Below are 5,990 nucleotides of genomic sequence, written 5' to 3'. Positions count from 1 at the left end.
ACTGTTTTGCAAAGTATTATTATTATTATTATTATTATTACAATTGAGTATTCTCAAATAGTTTGAGTTAAGTATTTGCTTGAGTTTGAATGTTCTAAATTCTATTTTCAAAGCTTCTTTATGCTTGAGTAAGTCTTTTGCTAAACAGTCAATCAGGCCAAGGGTTCACTTGGGATTCAAAAATGGTTCTCGAGTGCCGTCCACGTTCAGGGTGTAGGCTCGGAGCCTGACAATGTCCCACCCAATTTAACTCAATCCATCCAATAGTCATCCCTATGTGGGTCCCACCCACCATATAAAGTTAAATAAATAATTCCTTCCCACAATTAATGATAGTTCTTACTCACTTTGCATAAAAAAATCTGTTCCACTCATTTTTGGAGTGGAGGAAATAATAAAGATTTAATTTCATTGTCATATGGTGGCCATTTAGCATATCAAAGTTGACAATTTGAGAGAATTTAGCCGCCATTTGGCAGAAAAGTCTTTGGCATCTGCAGATTTCATGAAATATAAAATTCCCACACTGCTCAAGTGCTCAAAGTATCAAGTCTTAGCATCTGCAGAGTGGTGCTTCATATAGAATTCTATAAATGGTGGACGCTTTCCTTCAAGTTCTTCTAGAAAATCTGGCTTCTTTCATCGGAGATAAATTTGTATTGCTTTTCGGTTTTGAAAAGGAATTTGTAAAGCTGTCGAGTGTGTTTTCCACAATTCAAGTTGTGCTTCAAGATGCTCAGGATAAGCAATTGAAGGACAAGGCAATTGAGAATTGGTTGCAGAAACTCAATTCTGTAGCCTATGAAGTTGATGACATATTGGGCGAATGTAAAAATGAGGCAACAAAATTCAAGCAATCTCGATTTGGGTTTTATCATCCAGGGATTATAAATTTCCGTCATAAAATTGTCAAAAAGATGAAAGATATAATGGAGAAACTAGATGCAATTGCTGAGGAAAGAAGCAAGTTTCATCTCCTTGAAAATATTATAGAGAGACAAGCCACCTCCACGCGTGAAACAGGTGTCACTACTAATTAATAGCGTAATTTAGATTCAATTTGTTAACACATCGTGGGTTAACCGTGATCTCTGGCAATGGGGCGGGAGCCGTTCTTAAAAAAATATTTTTTTTTAACGTGAGCTTTGCATTTATTTAAGGTATAATATATAAACATGCTCTTTAACTTGATATCTGCTAGCATTTGTGTCCTCTAATTTTGGATTTGCACAGTTGAACAAAGTACACACACGTCCTATATGACAATTTGCATCCTACTTGGCTCCTATGTGTATTATGTTATGATGGCCGCAAGTGTTTACTTGTTCAATTTTATACAAGTTTAAGTATCTATTTATGCACATCCAAAGTAGGAGGTATTGATGTTAGTTGAGACCAAGTTAAAAGACATATTTATGAATTATACCTTCAAAATATGATGCAATTATATATCAGTCTGTCCAAAAGATTGTTTTAGTCAAACTTAGTCTGGATCTGCTATTGGAAGTGTGAATTTTTGTGGCACTAAACAATGCTAGGGGTCTGGATTCATTTTGCATTAACATTTGTCTAGATGATTTTCTGTATCGAATTTACGGTCTAAAAAAAAGAAATTTCAAATTTGTGAGTTATGAATCTTAAGTCTAAATTGTAAAACAATTGTTATGGAAATAGGAGGAAACAGTTCTGTTGGGAAGGATTTCGATACAAATGGATTGTATCTAGCATTTTATTTAATAAAGGGTAAATGGCCAAATATTCCCCTAAACTATTCGGAAAGGTCTAGATATACCCTCTGTTTAAAGTTTGGCTCACTCATGCCTTCGCCGTCTAACTTTTGGTCTAAATATGCCCTTATGGGCGTTAGTTGGCCTGCTGGACATATCCAACTCATTTTTCATTTCTTTAAATGCCAAATAGAATTGCCATGTCATATTGACTTTACCACATGACATTTATATGAAAATTGAAATGGAATTGCCATGTCATTTTTGGCGTTAATTTTATATTTTTTCATAATTTTGATTAATCAATTACTCATTTTCGGGATTTATCGAAAAAAATAAATTTTAAAAAAATTGTTGAAAATTTGTTGAATTTAAGGTTACAATATTTATTTGTGAATTTTTGACATTAATTTTATATTTTTTTTCATATTTTTCCTATTTTTTATTAATCAATTACTAATTTTCGGGATCTACCGAAAAAATAAAATTTAACAAAATTGTTGAAAACGGGTCGGGTAGTTTCTTTAAAAGGGGGGGGTTGATTTTATGGGTCGGATTAGGTGTTTATGGGTTCGAATTTTATAGGGGTATAATTGATCCCTTTCCATTTTCATAGAAATGTCATGCGGTAAAGTCAAAATGACATGACAATTCCATGTGGCATTTAAAGAAATGAAAAATGAGCTGGATATGTCCAGCAGGCCAACTAACGCCCATAAGGGCATATTTAGACCAAAAGTTGGATGGCGAGGGCATGAGTGAGCCAACCTTTAAACGGAAGGTATATCTAGAACTTTACGAATAGTTTAGGGGCATTTTTGACCCTTTACCCTTTAATAAAACATAGCAAATTATGCGTGTTGAGGTGGAACAAGTTGAAAACAACAAACTTTGCAAGGTGGCTGGTTGAAATCTTTGCGGGTTTGTGTGTGTTTGCCCTGCACCACCCCATCTGCCATCCCTGTCTACCTGATTGTTTTGTCTCTTTAGTTTGCAAAAGTGTTCTATATTTCTTGCTGACTCATTCTACTGAGCTCAATTGTAACAAATCTTTTATGTCCACACTACTTGGAACAGGTTTTGTTTTAACTGAACCAAAAGTGTATGGAAGGGACAAAGAGGAGGATGAGATAGTGAAAATCCTGATAAACAATGTTAATGTTGTCCAAGAACTTTCGATTTTTCCTATAATTGGTATGGGGGACTAGGAAAGACAACACTAGCCCAAATGATCTTCAATGATGAGAGAGTGACTAAGCATTTCAATCCCAAAATATGGGTTTGTGTCTCAGATGATTTTGATGAGAAAAGGTTGATTAAGACAATTATAGGAAGTATTGAAAGAAGTTCTCCTGATGTCGAGGACTTGGCTACATTCCAGAAGAAGGTTCAGGAGTTATTGAATGGAAAAAGATACTTGCTTGTCTTAGATGATGTTTGGAATGATGATCTAGAAAAGTGGGCTAAGTTAAGAGCAGTCTTAAAGGTTGGATCAAGAGGTGCTTCCATTCTAGCTACTACTCGTCTTGAAAAGGTTGGATCAATTATGGGAACGTCGCAATCATATCATTTATCAAATTTGTCTCCACATGATGGTTTACTGTTGTTTATGCAACGTGCATTTGGGCAACAAAGAGAAGCAAATCCTAATCTAGTGGCCATTGGAAAGGAGATTGTGAAGAAATGTGGTGGTGTACCTTTAGTAGCTAAAACTCTTGGTGGTCTTTTACACTTCAAGAGAGAAGAAAGTGAATGGGAACATGTGAGAGACAATGAGATTTGGAGTCTGCCACAAGATGAAAGTTCTATTTTGCCTGCTTTGAGACTTAGTTGTCATCACCTTCCACTTGATTTGAGACAATGATTTGCATATTGTGTAGTATTCCCAAAGGACACCAAAATGATAAAGGAAAATCTCATCACTCTCTGGATGGCACATGGTTTTCTTTTATCAAAAGGAAACTTGGAGTTAGAGGATGTGGGTAATGAAGTATGGAGCGAATTATACTTGAGGTCTTTCTTCCAAGAGATTGAAGTAAAATCCGGTAAAACGTATTTCAAGATGCATGATCTCATTCATGATTTGGCTACATCTCTGTTTTCAGAAAGCGTATCAAGCAGCAATATCCGTGAAACAAATGTAAAAAGTTACACACATATGATGTCCATTAGTTTCGCTGAAGTGGTGTCTTCTTACTCTCCTTCGCTCTTGAAAAAGTTTGTCTCATTAAGGGTGCTTAATCTAAGTTACTCAAAACTTGAGCAATTACCCTCTTCCATTGGAAATCTATTACATTTAAGATACCTGGACCTGTCTCGCAATAACTTTCGTAGTCTTCCAGAGAGGTTACGCAAGCTTCAAAATCTGCAGACTCTTGATCTACATAATTGCTACTCACTTTATTGTTTGCCAAAACAAACAAGTAAACTTGGTAGTCTCCGAAATCTTGTACTTGATGGTTGTCCATTGACTTCTACTCCACCAAGGATAGGATTGTTGACATGCCTTAAGACTCTAGGTTGCTTTATTGTGGGAAGCAAGAAGGGTTATCAACCTGGTGAACTAAAAAATCTAAATCTCTATGGCCCAATTTCAATCACACATCTTGAGAGAGTGAAGAATGATAAGGATGCAAAAGAAGCCAATTTATCTACAAAAGCAAATCTGCATTCTTTAACCATGAGTTGGGACATCGACGGGCCACATAGTTATGAATCAGAAGAAGTTAAAGTGCTTGAAGCCCTCAAACCACACCCCAATCTGAAAAATTTAGAAATCATTGCCTTTGGAGGATTCCGTTTTCCAAGCTGGATAAATCGTTCAGTTTTGGAGAAGGTCTTCTCTATTAGAATTACAAGCTGCAAAAACTGCTTGTGTTTGCCACCCTTTGGGGAGCTGCCTTGTTTAGAAAGTCTAGAGTTACAATACGGGTATGCGGAGGTTGAGTATGTTGAGGAGGAGGATGCTCATTCTAGATTCCCCACAAGAAGAAGATTTCCATCCCTGAAAAGACTTTGTATTTGGTTCTTTCATAATTTGAAAGGATTGGTGAAAGAGGAAGGAGAAGAGAAATTCCCCATGCTTGAAGAGATGGAGATTCTATATTGCCCTATGTTTGTTTTTCCAACCCTTTCATCTTTCAAGAAATTAGAAGTTCATGGCAGCAGAAATGCAACAGGTTTGAGCACCATATCTAATCTTAGCAGTCTTACTTCCCTCCGCCTTGGTGCTAACAACCAAGTGACTTCACTCCCAGAAGAGATGTTCAAAAGCCTTACAAATCTCAAATACTTGACTATCTCTTACTACAAGAATCTCAAAGAGCTGCCTACCAGCCTGGCTAGTCTCAATGCTTTACAGAGTTTGACAATTGACTATTGTGAAGCCCTAGAGAGTCTTCCTGAGGAAGGGGTGAAAGGTTTAACTTCACTCACAGAGTTATTTGTTGAACAATGTAAGATGCTAAAATGTTTACCTGAGGGATTGCAGCACCTAACAACCCTCACAAATTTAGGAGTTACTGGTTGTCCAGAAGTGGGAACGCGCTGTGATACAAAAATAGGAGAAGACTGGCACAAAATTGCTCACATTCCAAATCTGGATATTCGTTAGTCTTATTGTATTTGTATTATTACTTATATAATGTGAAATCTATTTTCTGTACTTGCTGTTGTTTCATTGATATGCACTAGTTCTAATTATCTTCTATCAGAGGTGGATAACCACTTTGGCAATGGATATTATGAGAAAAGGTAAGTTCATGTCCATTACAATGGCGTGGACAATTGACAGGGTCAGCCAGTATAGAGTTGCATTCATGAAAATTATTCGCAAACACATGTCATGCATTTATTAATTTGATATAGAAAGCTAACGGATAGAATGAAAATAACACAAAATATTATATGAGTAATGATACTAAAATATCCAACAAAATATAATAATAATAATAATGAAATCGCGTAAAACAAATATTGCAAATTAACAAGTCATAATGAAAATGATCATAATTTAAAAGTACTAAATCATGCTAAAATAAGTTTAATAAATATTAGTTACATGACTAAATATTAAAGGAAATTAAAATTAGATTATGTATTTGAATAAACCAATGTAAAACCATAGAACAACTATTTAATATTATTGTCATTCTTAGTATTGAATTGGTTATTATTTTTCCTTTAGTATTAATTTAATTTTGATTTTAAGCTTTATTATAATTACTAATATCTGTGGACTATAATCTTTATTGAACCATTTAG

General features: G+C 35.2%; 1 pseudogene; it reads left to right on the top strand.

Annotated features, from left to right (window-relative positions):
* Window positions 1–412: 412 nt before the first annotated feature.
* On the top strand, window positions 413–5,405 carry LOC102603877 (putative disease resistance protein RGA4; annotated as a pseudogene).
* The last annotated feature ends 585 nt before the right edge of the window (window positions 5,406–5,990 follow it).

Source organism: Solanum tuberosum, unplaced genomic scaffold (assembly GCF_000226075.1).
Source record: "Solanum tuberosum cultivar DM 1-3 516 R44 unplaced genomic scaffold, SolTub_3.0 scf00183, whole genome shotgun sequence".
Taxonomy (NCBI): Eukaryota; Viridiplantae; Streptophyta; class Magnoliopsida; order Solanales; family Solanaceae; genus Solanum; species Solanum tuberosum.
Note: the sequence above shows the minus strand (reverse complement) of the source record. Positions and strands in the feature narration are given on the sequence as shown.